Here is a 16,285-nt window from a genome sequence, read left to right as displayed (position 1 = left end):
ACCTGACACTCACTGGCACCCGGCAGGCAACTGCAATTATGACAGAGGAAAAAAAAAATATTTTTTAAACTGCAAGGTACTGTGCCACCCGATATGAGTGTGTTGTGCACACAGTACAGTCTGTGGTGGGTCTGTGGCCTCTCAGACACGGCGGGCAGACAACTGCACAATAGATACATATCTCAAAAAAAAAATTGACTGAAATACCAGCCCTTAAAAGGGCTTTTTGGGGTGCTGTCAGGATGCTGTCCTTACAGCAGGAGTGGACCGAGAACACTGACTAACAACTGTCCCTATTAACAGCAGCAGCTCTCTCCCTGCTCTCAGTAACACACTGCTTCAGAATGATCTAAGATGGATGCTGCCCTTTCTTTTTTATAGGAGGTGGGAGGGTGTGGGAGGGAGGTATGCTGATTGGCTGGAATGTGTCTGCTGACTGTGAGGTACAGGGTCAAAGTTTGCCTCAATGATGAAGTATAGGGGGTGGACCGAACATCGCATATGTTCGCCCGCAGCGGCGGACGCGAACAAGCGATGTTCGCCAACGAATAGTTCGGGACATCTCTAGTAGGGTGTCATCTTGTTTAAAGTAATGCGAAGGGATGAATATCGGAAGTGCTTGAAAGAGGTATAGGAACTTAGGGAGTATGCAGATTTTAATAACGTTTCATCTTCCAAACCATGAATGGAGACCAGAATTCAATTTATCTTATAGAATGTGGACTTTGTTTAGGAGGGGGAGAAAGTTGAGCGTGAAGATGTGTGAAAATTTGGGGGGTATGAGAGTGCCCAGGTATTTCAGCGCTGAGTTCGTCCATTTTAGACTAAAATTAAATCGCAGTTGGTGGAGGAGGGGGTTTGATAAGCCTACTCCCATTGCTTCAGATTTAGTAAAGTTGATATTTAGATTGGACAGAGTGCCATATGCCTCAAACTCGTAAAGAAGATTCGGTAGAGAAATTATGGGATTCATGAGGGAAAATAACATGTCGTCTGGATACGCTGATATTTTCTGCTAGGTCACCCCAACAGTCATGCCTGAGATATCCAGGTGGAGGCGTATTCTACATAAAAAGGTTTCTAGTGATAATGCGAAGAGTAAGGGTGACAGGGGGCACCCCTGTCTTGTTCCACTCGTAATTCTGAAGTAATCCGATAAGATACCGTTCGCCTTAACCTGGGCGACAGGGGCAGAGTAGATCTGGGAGATCCAATTTAGCATGGTGTTGCCCTAAGTAGTAGGGGGCGGGGGGGGGGGTATGAAGAGAATGGAGATAAAGAGGGGAGGCAAAGATGGTATGAGAGAGGAAGAAAGGAAAGTCAGGCAAGCAAAGAATATGAGAGAGTGAAAGAGAAGGGGGCAATCCCACAGAGAGGGGCCTCAATTTACTATGAGATAGCAAAAAAATGCTAAGACGCTCACCAGCAAGGAGCCGGATGAATGAGCGTGTGCCTATGTGGGGTTGTGGTTGGAAAGAGCCAAGGGACGGGCCCCCGATTCCCCCCCCCCCCCGGCCTGGCAGCCTTCTTGAATAGATGAAAGGTATATAAGGTGTAGCACTGCCCCCTAGAGGGCTGCTGAATTTTCACACTGTAAGGATTCCCTTGGGTTACCTGTAGCAACTGCTTGCAGAAATCTTAACACTTTATGTTCTTGGCTCAGTCAATGATCAGTCTAGGGGTAGTTGTTTTTGTGGTTTTATCTTATATTGGGATGGGAGAAGGAATGAGTGGGATACTCCAACTGTTGAACTATTCACAATTCAGAGGACTTCTAGCTTGAGAATGCGGCAAGGCCGCTACTTCATCCTGCCACTTGAATGAAGCTGAGGTAAGTGTTCCTATTTGTGTTTCTCTTCAGGGTACTCCCCCAGTACCCCCTTTCTCTGTACTAGCTGACACCCATCCACTGACTATAAACTCTGGAGTGGTCCCCTTCCTGGGCAGACCCCTGGGCAACATCCTCTGTACTCACGATACAGTTTTTCTAGATTCTCGTAGTGCCCCAACTCCTCCAGTCAGCTCTCCTGGACCTCTGGGTTCAGCTCCTCTCCACTGGTTCATCAGGCCAACTGCCTGTGACCATCACCAACTGCTTCAGAAGAGGAGGCAGCCGCTACCCTCCTTCTGGGACTTTGCTTCCCACCAAAAGACCTCTACCTCATGTGCCCCTGGCTTTTTATACCCTGCCCCACAATTCACTGAGACAACCAATCTGTGCCAATCCTTGGGGCTGTATCAAAAGCCTGTGTGTTATTGGCCAGGTTAACTCCAGCATCCAATGTGCCTCCCCATTGGATCAGCTGGGGACACTCCCTTAGACCAGATGAATCACATCCTGTCAGATATCACTTTCAGTAGGCTTGACTAGGCGTTCAGCTCCACTCCTGTACAGGTGACATACAAACCCTGTCAAGCTAACTATCTACCTTGTAGCCACAACTAGTGACTGAAACAGACACAGTCCCTTTAGCACCCGGGCACTGACTCTTCTTCCATATCAGCCACGCCCACATGTTCTCGAAGACATGTGGAGTCCATCCGACTGATGCTCACAGTGTCCCTCACACCTGTAGCACCGAGGATACATGTCTTCCTAAGGACAAGGTATTTGCTGGAGCCTGAGCAACCTGTCAGACTTGTGGGTGTTAACAGTCTATTCAGGGGCCCCTGGCACTAGGGCACCCTCCACCGAAGAGACCTCAGGCCACTACCCATTCTCCTTGGGTAGCAACCCAACAAAGTTCCATTACTGGCCCATTGGCCCAATAGAATCTTCACAAAGCATCTTTGTAAAAAGAGTCACTTTGCAAAGAATTCTCCTCTTCAGCCCGATGACCAAACTACTCCACAGAGTGTCCTTTTAACTTGCGGTGGTACATGATCCTGGCCCGATGGCCCAAAGGATCTCCTTTTTAGCACAGTTATAGTATCACTAGAGTCCTCCTTTAGCAAGGGTCTCTTCTTCTAAAGTTGGAGGGTTGGCCCTCTTTAGTGGAACCACTTAGAAGTGGTAATTGTAGATTTCCCAATCCCATTTGCAAGAATAGAAGGGAAAGGGGTATTGGAAATAGGGCTTGGGCCCTAGCAACAACGATGAAACTTGAAACATCACTGTACACTTTACATTCGGGCTCTCCAGCCCCTCTTCTTCTGTAAGCAAGTAAGCAAACTCAGGCTAGCCAGCCTCACAAAACTCAGCATCCTGTGTCCTTAGCAATAGTAGTCAGGATGTGGCATTTGCACAACTTTCCCCTCTGAGTCTTTTACACGGATGGACCATGCCTGGCCAGATCTGTTTGGGCGGTGAACCTCCACTCAGTCTATATAGATGGCCCGCCCAAAGTTCCAATTAGCCTTTACAGATTGGATGGAAGGTTTTCCATAACTCCGGCTTTGACTGGTTGCGGTGGGGTTTTGGGATATAAAGGAAGTCCCATACAGCCTCGTCACACCAAGCCTCTCTCCTGGCCTCGATCTCCAACATGATCTCCCCTGGAGCATAAGGATAATCATATCCATATTCTAAGGCCACCTTCCTCTGTATCAGCCGTTGTAGTCTGGAGAATCTGGGGAATGTTTGTCTGTTGCCTCTCCCTGGTGGGGAATGCAGGGTCTCCTCCTTAATGATGAGAGACGCATAGGCCTCATTTTGTTCCCGAGCCTAGGGATAGATCTGGGACACGGTTAGAGTAGGCCTCACAGAACCCCAGATTCTTAGCACACTGTCCACGTATCACAGAATCTCTAGTCTACTTATCAGGAACACTTGGACTGGCCGAACTACTCCGTTCATTCGACCCCCAGTCCCACTCGGTTTCTTCCTCTGATTTGCAGACATCGATCCCCTCCTCCAAGGATCCGTAGCGATGCTGGAAACTAGGAGACCCCACATCAATTGCCCCAGCCTCTTCCTCGCTGCTCACACTCGCAGCCCTGGTCACCGCAGGCCATCGACTCCCCTTTGCCTTTGTTGGAGCAGACCTGGTGTCTGCCACTGCAGTCTTCTGTACATCAGGTGGCCGCTCCCCAGCCCTCACTACCTGCATGCACACAGCCTCGGAAGTACAGGTTTCTCTCATGTGGCACACTGAGCGCTTGCAGATGCTACTGAGCCCAGTTCCATCAGCACCCTGGGCACTCCTCTTCCTCTGCCCACAAAGAGTCCCGATTCAGAGGCCAACAGAGCACGAGTGACCCCCTTCCTCTTTCCGGATTGGCTGTGCGTGGGTGGCGTCTCTGTCCTCAACTCCAGATTAGCTGATTCTTTGGCGGTGGCTCCTCCTGCTAGGCAGATCTCTCCAGCACCCGCTTTCCCGCACAGTACAGTAACCTTTCCATTGCCGCTCCAACTCAACTCAGCCAGCAAGAAAGTCACTGTAAAGCAGATCGTGGTCTTCAATCCACACGCATCCGCCAACCTTGTCTGTACCTGGGCCTCAGTTGTACCTCCATCTCTCCAGGAGAATTGTCCCACTGTCAGACTGTTATAATACTAGTAGGAGTCTGTCATGTAGAGGAAAGCCTACCGATTGCCAGTGGGCAGAGCTTGGATGGGAATCCCCGAGGTGAGTAACACAGGCTAACCTGAGGTGCGGAATCTAAGTATCCACCAGTCTTCACCAGGGCCTCTGATGGTGAGGATGGACTTGGCTGCGGGTGAATACCAGGTCGCAGTCCCCATGGTCGCCCCACCAGGGGAGGACTGGTCAAGGTCCGAAGGCAGATGAGCAGACAAGGAGGATCCAAGAGAATTGTCAAACGATCCGGGGTCAGGACGGACAGCAAGCAAACAAAGTCAGGGACGAGCCAAAGATAAACAGGAATCAGGCAGGGATCAACAGGACGCAGGTACAGGAACATGGAGAAGCTGAAGACAAGACAACAAAGACCCAGTGCTGCTGAGGTGTTTAAATAAGGCAGCCTGTTGCCAATTGCTGCAATTAACCTGCACTAGGTTAACCCTTTGGATGACAGACAGCACATCAGTGTGCTCAGGGAGCGTTCCTAACACAGACATTGCATGGCCGACATTTCTCTTCATAGCATTTGTACCGACAACTCTCACCATACTGTCTTGGAAAAGTGTCCCTCTGTCATTAGTTGCACAGTCAACATTTTTTATGTATAGCACTGGCACAAGCATGGCCCCTGACACACCGATCCACTTGCCCTGGGCTGTAATTTGCTCCGTCCACACTTGCACCATTCACTCTTAAGCAGACACAGTCCTTTTGTACAGCGTGATGCAACTCTACTTCTCTAACTCTCCTGCACATTTCTTGAGAGCAGATTACAGTCCCAACAAAAGTCCATCTGTTGCCGCTGGCAACCACCACTTTGAACTTGACTCTTCATCCCACTCTCCCTAACTCCTGTAGAGCAGGCCTCACTCTCCTCTCTGGCACTCCAGCACATTTCTTGAGGAAGGATAACGTTCTTAGGCAAAAATTCTAGCTGTTGCCATTAGCAACTATTTCAGTAACCCAGGACGATATCCCGGATGAGCCCCCAAATGTAGCACTGCCCCCTAGAGGACTGTTGGATTTTTACACTTTAAGAGAGTTCCCCTGAGTTACCCATAGCAACTGCTTGCAGAAATGTTAACACTTCATGTTCTTGGCTCAGTCAATGATCAGTCTAGGGGTAGTTGTTTTTGTGGTTCTATTTCATATTGGGATAGGAGAAGGGATGAGTGGGATACTCCAACTGTTGAACTATTCACAATTCAGAGGTCTTCTACCTAGAGAATTCGGCAAGGCCGCTACTTCATCCTGCCACTTAAATGAAGCTGAGGTAAGTGTTCCTATTTGTGTTTCTCTTCAGGTTACTCCCCCAGTAACCCCCTTTCTATGCACTTGCTGACACTCGTCCACTGACTATACTCCCATAGTGGTCCCCTTCCTGGGCAGAACCCTGGGCAAGATCCTCTGTACTCACAATACTGTTTTTCCAGATTCTCACAGTGCCCCAACTCCTCCAGTCAGCTCTCCTGGACCTCTGGGTTCAGCCTCACACCACTGGCTCACCATGCCTACTGCCTGTGACCATCACCCACTGCTGCAGAAGAGGAGGCAGTCGCCACCCTCCTTCCGGGACTTTGCTTCCTGCCAAAAGACCTCTACCTCATGTGCCCCTGGTTTTTTATACCCTGCCCCACAATGCACCGAGACAACCCATCTGTGCCAATCTCTGGGGCTGTATCAAAAGCCTGTGTGTCATAGGCCAGGTTTCTTCCAGCATCCAATGTGCCTTCCCATTGGATCAGCTGGGGACACTCCCTTAGACCAGATGAATCACACACTGGGCACACTGAGCAGACCTAACTCACAGATCCTGCTCCCTGATAAGCAGAGTGCAATATAGAATTTACCTGCTGCTTCTCTGATAGGCAGACAGAGGCAAAACTATACTCCCTTTCTAGCACCTGACTAGAAGGGTGCTACATCTTTAAAAGACGTGGATGTCCGGGTAAATGTGAAAAGTTGTGGGACATGTGGTTGGATACCCCTGGCCTTGGTCCACAAGAATTAACGCTTCAAAGATTAGTCCTAGGACCACATTGAGGGTACCTTTGACGCTGACAGTGTGTTTGCTGGGTTTGGTGGAGGAAATGGCACCTCTTGGAGCACAAAGAATTTTATTGTCGGTGACTCTGTTCTATGCACACAAGGCTATTCTTCTACATTGTAAATAAAAGAATGGGTGCAGCTCTAGATAACAAACGTACAAAGATTCCAAAGAATCTGTGAGCAGTCTTATTAGATATAAATCAGCAAATGTCCGTGAATCCAAGATGGCACTGCAGGATGAACATATCACCACCACCAGATATCACCAAAAGTACTGATCCTTACCGTCAGGCTGATAAGACTGCACCAAGTAAATAATCCCCACACTGGCTCGTCCACCTTGACCACGGTCTCCGACAATTCTCAGGAGGTATAAAGTGACAGATAAATCCCCAGATCCTCAAATGGCCCCGAGAATGGTAAAAAGGCTCCTAGTGTATTATATTAAATCAAAGTGGCGCTTTATTTATCATTAAAATACACTCACATTAAGTCAGGATGGCATCAGCGTATAGACAGTGTGGGATAGTCTGTTTCCTTCCAAGAAGATGGCCTCTGTGTCCTCCGGCGCAATGACGTCACACGCTATTCTTCTGCATTGGAGGAAGACCGAAGCGCCATCGGTGGAGTATTGGAAGTCATCAGTGAACACGATGCTGCCATTTTACAAAGCCACATACCTGAATAGAGGATGCGTTATATGGCAGGGTTGGACTGAGAGGCCATCTACTCTTCTTGGAGGTGATTGTGGTCTGCCCCCGGTGAAGGTGACGGTCACCTTAGAGGGGTGAGTTAAGGTCCCCTGATACTTAGGGAGGTAACAAATGAAGTCTATGCCTAGCAGACAACAAGCAGTGGTGAGAGGGTGGGGGAGGTTGGCGTATGGACCTGGGTGAGAGTCTGTGTGGGGGAGGCACTGCTGCGTTGAGGATCTCCTGGGAGGTTCTCCCTTTGCATTTTCCTATAAGTATTGTAGTACATGAGCATTGCACTGAGGTTGGGGGGGGATGGGGAGTTGCTTTGTTTGCTTTTTTGCGATTAAAAATCAATAAAAATAATTTTCAAAAAAAAAAAGCTGAGTCCTAGGAATGAATAAACAGGAGGGAACGGGATAAGGCGCAGGCCAAGGAGATGTTGGGGGAGTGGGTGGAGTCAGTGAGATGTTGGGGAGTAGGTGGAGTCAGTGAGATGTTGGGGGAGTGGGTGGAGTCAGTGGAGGTGGGGAATGGAAACATGCAGGAGTGACTATATATGAAGGTTACGATCGCTGTGTCTATGACTGTACAAAGCGGAAATATTGTGTACCGAATGGAATGGACTTTTCTTTCTTTATAATAAAACTTTTTCTGATTTAAAAAGAAAAAAACACTCAGAAAAGATGAGTAGGGAAAATGTCAGTGGCCTCCATTCCTGTTTTGGAGGTCGTCTCATTGTTGCCCATCTAGTGTACCTGTTGGTAACAACCCCCTCTGCTACTTGACTGAGCAGATGAATATCCCAGCAGGAGTATCCCTGACTTGATGCTATACTCTGATTATAAAGTGTTGAGCAGTGTATATGAGTGTGGAAAACTCTTGGTAATTTTTCTTGTCTTCTGACAGACGGACTCTGTGGTGGGAATAGAAGGACATCGGAGGAAGATGTGACTACAGAAGATAATGACATGGCATCTTCTCCAGAAGTAAATCCCGTTCCTCATAATATACATGACAGACCTCACCATTGGAGGAGATCATTGGAATCTCCTGATACTTCACATAGTCCTCTAATATCTGACAGTGCCGACGGGTGCGGGAAGCCATCTCATCTCAGGGAATCTTCTTTATACCATACAGGAGATAATTCATTGTCATGTTCAGAGTGCGGGAAAGGTTTCAAAAAGAAAAAATACCTTCTTCAGCACCATAGAACTCACACAGGGGAGCATCCCAATTCGTGTTCAGAGTGCGGGAAATGTTTTAAACAGAAAAGAAACCTTCTTAGCCATCAGAGAATACATACAGGTGACCTTCCCTATTCATGTTCAGAGTGCGGGAAATGTTTTAGTCACAAAACATACCTTCTTAGGCACAAGAGAATACACACAAGGGAGCGACCTTTTTCATGTTCAGAGTGTGGGAAATGTTTCAATCAAAAACACAACTTCTTAGCCATCAGAAAATACACACAGGTGAGCTTCCTTATTCATGTTCAGAGTGCGGGAAATGTTTTAGCCAAAAAGGACACCTTCTTCAGCACCAGAGAATTCACACAGGTGAGCGTCCCTATTCATGTTCAGAGTGCGGGAAATGTTTTAATCATAAAGTAACCCTTCTTAGACATCAGAAAATACACACAGGTGAGCGTCCCTATTCATGTTCAGAGTGCGGGAAATGTTTTAATCAGAAAGTAACCCTTCTTAGACATCAGAAAATACACACAGGGGAGCATCCCTATTCATGTTCAGAGTGCGGGAAATGTTTTAATCTGAAATTAAGCCTTCTTCGCCATCAGAGAATACACACAGGTGAGCGTCCCTATTCATGTTCAGAGTGCGGGAAATGTTTTAATCATAAAGGACACCTTCTTCGCCATCAGAGAATACACACAGGTGAGCTTCCCTGTTAATGTTCAGAGTGCGGGAAATGTTTTAACCCCTTTAACCACTTAAGCCCCGGAAGATTTTACCCCCATTCCGACCAGGGGGTATTTTGCGATTCGGCACTGCGTGACTTTAACGGAGAATTGCGCGCTCGTGCGACGCTGTACCTAAACGAATTTGGCGTCCTTTTTTTCCCACAAACAGAGCTTTCTTTTGGCGGTATTTGATCACCTGTGCAATTTTTTGATCACGCGCTATAAACAAAAAAAGAGCGTCCATTTTGCAAAAATAGCAATATTTTTCCCTTTTTTTTATATGAAATTCCCCCCAAAAAAAATGTAAAAATCAAAATTTTTTAAAATTTTCGGCCAATTTGTTTTATGCTACCTATGTTTGGTAAAAAAAATCGCAAAAAGCGTATTTTGATTGGTTTGCGCAAAAGTTATTGCGTTTACTAACTAAGGGAAAGATTTTTGTCATTTTTGTTGTTTTTTTTTTTAACGCGTAATGGCGGCGATCTGCGATTTTTTTTGCGGTACTGCGACATTGCGGCGGACAGATCGGACCCTTGACTGACATTTTTGACACTTTTGAGGTTACCAGTGACATTTCTACAGTAATCAGTGCTATACATATGCACTGTTACTGTAAAAATACACTGGTAGTGAAGGGGTTAACTTTATTTGAGAGGGAGGGGCTGTGTGTGTCCCTAGGGGCGTGATTCTAACTGTGATTTCCTGGGGCTTCAGCTGTATGCAGAGTGATCAACGGATCTACATAGTAGATCCATGTGATCAGCTCTCATACAGCGAGGAGAATGACAGGCAGCTTGTTTACACAAGCTGCCTGACTTTCTCCCTCTCCCCCGCCGATCGCAGAGTGGCCGGCGGACATCGGGTCCGCCGGTCACACGCACGGGGGGGTCCGTGACCACTCGGGAGCAGGAGCGCGCCTCCGGGGGCGCGCGCTCGCTCCCTAGACCCTCACAAGCTAGTGACGTAGCCCTACGTCACTTTGCCTGTGAGGGGCTGACCGCCGACGTAGATAGTCGTGCGGCGGTCGGCAAGTGGTTAAGAACTGAGCCCATTTCTGACACATGTGTTTCACAAGTTAAAATCAATATTTTAGCTAGAAAATGACTTAGAGCCCCCAACCATTATATATATATATATATATATATTTTTAACAAAGACAAAGATTTGCGCAGCGATCTTTCCAACGCCATTTAAAAAAAAAAATTTCCCCACTTTTAAAAATAACTAAACAGTAAAGTTAGCCCAATTTTTTTGTATAATGTGGAAGATGATGTCACGCCAAGTAAATAAAAGAGAAAAGCAGATGCGCTAGCACTGAAGTAATTGCAATGAGGATGTGTAGATAAATAGGTATAGAATAGATGGATAGAAGAATAGAAAATAGGAGAATATTATCCCTTGAGAAAGTCATGTGGCGTGACGCAACGCGTCGGGAGGAGTCAGGTGACGTCACATGTTTTGAGACTTAAGGCGTTGGGAGGAGCCGGGTGACGTCACTTCCGGTCTACGGGCCGAGAGCGGAAGTATCAGAGTTTAGCGCACATTGCGGCTACATATTTATCCCCGCTATACTGCGAGTTTTATCAATAAAAATCACACCTTACTATACTGTGAGGTCCTTCCTGTCTATATCCGTGTCACGAGCAAGAGTCCTGGGAGATTACCGCGGTCATCCCTATAGAGAGAGGTAGCATTCCCTACTCGCTACTAGATCTATATGAGAGGGGGATCTACTAGTGATCCCAATGAAAGTCCCTGATGTGGAGAAAGACCCTGAGCCAAGCTTGGTGATATTATAAACCACATTAAGACCGGCCTATTTTTATTTATTTTTGGACACTTGGTGTTTACAAGCTAAAATTCTTTCTTTTTTCTTGCTAGAAAACTACTTAGAACCCCCAAACATTATATATATATTTTTTTTTGCAGAGACCCTAGAGAATAAAATGGAGAGCGTTGCAATATTTTTTTCTCTTACGTCCTCCGACAGTCGCCGCCACTTCATAATCTTCACTAATGGGGTAATTGACCTTTCCTCCGCAGGAGTAGCTAGGCAACAAGATTTGTTAATATCAAAGCTTTTAGCATATCACACCCCTAGGGGGCGGTCCCCTCAGTCAATACCTCCCTGCTTCCAGCATTCTCAACTCAGTTTTCAATTGCCTAGCTTAGGAGTGGCTGGCTGTTTCCTGTGCTGGGGCTTTCAGTCTCAGCCTTCTATCCTCTTTTTGATTTTATTTCAAGTGTTTTTCTCTTTCTTTTACTTAGCTGTTATTTTATCAGCCTTAATTTAGTTTTCTTCAGATGAAGATGATCATGCGGAGCTGGGTCTCGGTCTGGCCACCCTGGATCCCAGGGCTGTGTGCCAGGGGTTTCCCCAGCCTGCCATCGAGCGTTCAGCTCAGGTTTCTCTGGCATATTGAACGACCCATCCCTGCTCGCTGCAGGGATGCTGCCTGTGAGGTGGCTACCTCACCGGACGCCATTTGCGGTTTCGCACCACAGTCCACTGCGTCCTGTCCTCAGTACAGCGGTTTGGTCGCTGGAGAAGGCTCCCCACGCCATCCGGACTGGTAAGTAAATTTCTATGTGGGGACCTGTCTGTTTGGGTGTCAGTCTGTGACTGTGTGACCCTGCATGTCTGTGTATGTGCTGAGCTCCCTGTCAGATTCCTGTGTGGAATAGCTGCCTTTCTGTGGGCTGCGGGGGGGGGGGGGGGGCTCTCCCGCTCTGCTGTGTGTGCTGTATGGGGCAGACTGGGCTCAGACATGATATGCGGCGACCACTGATGCGGCCCGCCATTTTTCTTGGCAAACTGTGCTGACCGGCCCTGTGTGTTACAGCGCGGTGTTTTGGCGCCAAACGCCGCCATTTTGGCGGCGATCGCTCCTGCAAGCACATGTCGGCGCCATTTTCTTGTTGCCTTGATTCCCTCAGCCGAGCGGCCATGTTTGTGAAGCCTTCATAGGCTATATAGGACGGTCAGTCATTGCATCACTTCCTTTTGCTCTGGAACAGCGATCGGTGGCAGCAGCCTGTGTGGTCTCTCCAGGTTTTTACCTTCCTTATCCTGTATTTCCTTGCTCAGTGCTCCTTATCCCTGTGGGGGTCGGTGCATACAGTAGTGTGTGGTGGGCTGCGCTCGCCGCGGTCTTAAAGGGGCAGTATTTTATTTCAGTTGATACTGGGGCATGGATTCTCAGGATTGCAAGTTTCCTCCCACCTTGGTGGGGGGCCAAGGGGCTGCTGCATCCCCCGAGGGGGCTGATCTGGCTGCTGTTGTGGCGAACTTGGCTTCTCAGGTGCAGATGCTAATGGCTGATCGATCCGCAAAACGGCCCAGGTTATCCATTTCCTCTGAATCAGAGGGCGATGGGGCTGCTATGGCTGGAATGCCCTTCTCAGGGTCTCGTTCATCTCTGGACCTTATGGGGTCCGAGGGGGAGGCTGAGGTAGAAGGAGTTGATACTTCTCCCCCTGGCTCGCCTGAAGAGCTTGCACTCATGGATGAGTTGATTACTTCTATCAAGGAGACACTGCATCTGCAGGATGAACCGTGTCCTCCTGCTTTGATGTCCTCTTATGGGATGAAAAGGAAACGCAAATCAGCGCAGGTTTTTCCCTGCCCTGCGGAATTTCAGCGCGCTGTTGATGAGCAATGGCGCAATTTAAAGAAGCCTTTTACTGTGCCAAGTAAGTTCAAGCTGCGTTATCCATTTACACCCACCACTGATGAGCGTTGGTGTGTGCCGTCAGGTGGATCACACGGTGGCAGTTTTGAATAAATCTACTGCGATTCCTGCTGAGGATACCCCGGTGTTCCGGGACCCTACGGACAGGAGATTGGAGTCTCTGGCCCGTCATTCTTATACGGTTGCTGGTTCTATGCTGAAGCCTATTTTTGCTTCCATTATGGCAGCCCAAGCTATTGCGGATTGGACGCAGGTGCTCAGGCGCACCCTGGTGGCTGACTCTGCTCCGCCGACAACGTTGGCTATGGTAGATCAAATTCATCAGGGTGTCATGTATTTGTGCGATGCGGACTTGGATTTAGTCCCTTTGGCTGCACGCCTCTCCAGTGTCGCGGTGTTGAACCGTCACCTGATATGGCTGAAATGTTGGTCGGTTGACCAATCTTCTCGCAAGACTCTAGCTAATCTTCCCTACGCGGGATCTCGTCTTTTTGGCGAGTCTTTGGATTCTCTGATAAAGGGGATTTCCGGGGGTAAGAGCACTCTCTTGCCCTGAACTCACAAGAATAAGTTTGTTCGCGGTAAGAAGAATACCTCGTTCAGGCCCTCTCAGGGGTCCTTTCGTGCCTTTCGGTCGCAATACAAGGGCAAGCCCTTCAAGGGCCAAGGCTCCCAGAAGAAGCCGTGGGCAGGTAAGCAGAAGTCCGGCCAGTCCGGGTCCACTGCCCATTCCAATTCGGCCTGAAGGGGCGCCCTCACCCGGTTCTGGGGTGGGGGGACGTTTGCTCGGTTTTCTTCAACCCTGGCTGGTCCGCATTCGGGACAGGTGCGTTCAGGAAATCGTTCGATCTGGATACAAGATCGAGTTTCTCTCTCGGCCGACGAGCAGATTTTTCCCCTCAAATCTTCAGCTGTCTCCGGAGCGTTTGCAGGATCTGCACCTGGCGGTGCGGGATCTGCGGGCCCAGGGAGTGGTGGTTCCGGTGCCTCATCGGGACAGATTTCGGGGGTTCTACTCCAATCTGTTCACTGTGCCCAGAAAGGAGGGCAAGGTACGTCCGATTCTGGACTTGAAAGCTCTGAACCGCTTTGTGTGGGTTCGCAAGTTCCGCATGGAATCCCTGCGCTCAGTGGTGGCTGCCCTGGTTCCGGGGGAATTCATGGCCTCCATTGATCTGAAGGATGCGTACCTTCACATTCCCATTTTCGAGGGTCACCAGAGGTACCTTCGATTCGCCATTGCGGAGGATCATTACCAATTCGTGGCGTTACCCTTCGGTCTCGCTTCGGCTCCGCGGGTTTTCACCAAGGTGCTTGCGCCGGTCCTGGCCTTATTGAGAGCCCAGGGCGTCTCTGTCTTGGGATATCTGGACGATATCTTGCTTCGGTCTGCGACCAGTCAGGGCCTGGTGAACGACCTGTCCACCACGATGCAGACTCTGCAGGAGTTTGGTTGGACGATAAATTTTCCAAAATCAACGTCGTGTCCGTCGGTTCGTCTTCCCTACCTGGGGATGATCCTGGACTCTGCTCAAGCAAAGGTCTTCCTGCCGGAAGACAAGCTCCGGACACTTCAGGATGAGGTCAGGTCCCTCAGGGACACTCAGGGCTCGTCCCTCCGGACATGTATGAGATGTCTGGGTCTAATGGTCTCGGCTTTCGAGGCGATTCCCTTCGCCCAATTTCACACGCGGGGTCTTCAAGCGGAGATCTTGGCCAAGTGGGACGGGCGTCCACATTCTCTGGGTCGGCAGCTTTCATTGAGCCGCCACACCCAAAGGGGTCTTTTGTGGTGGCTCCAGTCCCCGGCGGTGTCGGGGGGCAAGTCCTTTCGTCCCTTGTTGTGGACGGTAATCACCACGGATGCCAGCCTGTCGGGCTGGGGTGGTGTTCTGGGCGTTCTATCCGCCCAGGGAAACTTGGTCGGAGGGGGAATCCTCCCTTCCGATCAACATTCTGGAATTGCGAGCGATAAAACTTTGCCTTCTGCATTGGTCGGAACGGCTTCAGGGCCATCCGGTTCGGGTTCAGACGGACAATGCCACAGCAGTGGCCTACATCAACCATCAAGGGGGCACCAGGAGTGCCCGTGCTGCTCGGGAAGTAAACAGCATTCTGTCGTGGGCCGAGACGCACGTCCCGGCGATAACGGCTGTACACATTCCGGGGGTGGAGAACTGGCAGGCGGACTATCTGAGTCGCCAGACCCTGGACCAGGGGGAATGGTCCCTTCACCCGGATATCTTCCAGATGTTGTGCGCGAAGTGGGGTCTTCCAGATGTGGACCTGTTCGCGTCTCGTCTGAACAACAAGGTGGAAAGGTTCGTGGCAAGGACACGCGATCCTCGGGCAGACGCCTCAGAGGCGTTAGTGGTGCCCTGGCATCAGTATCGTCTGATGTATGCCTTTCCACCGATTCAGCTGCTGTCCAGGCTGCTTCGCAGACTGGCCTCGGAACCGCACGCGGTGATTCTGGTGGCACCGGACTGGCCTCGCCGGTCTTGGTACGCAGACCTCGTAAATCTGGCAGTCGACGCTCCGTGGCGTCTGCCGCTTCGGGACGACCTTCTGTCTCAAGGGCCGATATTCCATCCTGGCTTTAATGGCCTGGCTGTTGAAAGCCAGGTCCTGAAGGATAGGGGTCTCTCCTCTGTGGTCATTCCCACTTTGATCAAGGCTAGAAAAGCCTCTTCGGGAAAAATTTACTACCGTACCTGGAAAGCGCACTTTGCCTGGTGTGAGTCCAGGGGGTATTCCCCTCGCTCATACTCGGTGTCGAGAGTGTTGGCTTTCCTCCAAACTGGAGTGGACCAGCGTTTGGCGCTGGCCACGATTAAGGGTCAGATTTCTGCGCTGGCCGTTCTTTTTCAGCGCCCAGTGGCGTCTAATTCATTGATTAGCACCTTTGTTCAGGGGGTGCGACATTTGGCCCCTCCTAGGAGGGAACCTTTGCCTCCATGGGACTTGAACTTGGTTCTGTCCGTGTTACAACAGGCTCCCTTTGAAAAGATCAGGGAGATCTCGTTGTCTCTGTTGTCCAAGAAGGTTGCTTTTTTGATGGCGATCACTTCGGCTCGCAGGGTGTCAGAGCTGGCGGCTTTGTCCTGCAGCTCTCCCTACTTGGTGATTCACTTGGATAAGGTGGTCTTGCGACCTAACCCTTCCTTTCTTCCGAAGAGGATCTCGGAATTTCACCTCAATGAGGACATTGTCTTGCCTTCGCTTTGCGCGAAGCCTAAGCATCCGAAGGAGGTGGCTTTGCATGCCTTGGATGTTGTTCGGGCGATCAGGGTTTACCTGTCATCGACTAAATCCTTTCGCAAGTCAGATTCCCTATTCGTCCTTCCAGAGGGACCTCGGAAGGGCATGGCGGCGTCAGCTGCTACCATCGCCAAATGGATCAGA

At 49.5% G+C, this 16,285-nt stretch overlaps 1 protein-coding gene and 1 pseudogene across 2 annotated transcripts in view; one reads left to right on the top strand and one right to left on the bottom strand.

The window, feature by feature from the left end:
* The window catches only part of LOC309549117 (uncharacterized protein), a 4,285,597-nt gene that overhangs the window by 97,583 nt on the left and 4,171,729 nt on the right, over nt 1-16,285 (bottom strand).
* LOC309548700 lies at nt 6,810-9,179 on the top strand (annotated as a pseudogene). The gene is made up of 2 exons: nt 6,810-6,882; nt 8,432-9,179. The product of its transcript is annotated as an uncharacterized misc_RNA (transcript).

Source organism: Pelophylax lessonae, assembly GCF_965119305.1.
Source record: "Pelophylax lessonae genome assembly, chromosome: 3".
Classification (NCBI taxonomy): Eukaryota; Metazoa; Chordata; class Amphibia; order Anura; family Ranidae; genus Pelophylax; species Pelophylax lessonae.
Note: the sequence above shows the minus strand (reverse complement) of the source record. Positions and strands in the feature narration are given on the sequence as shown.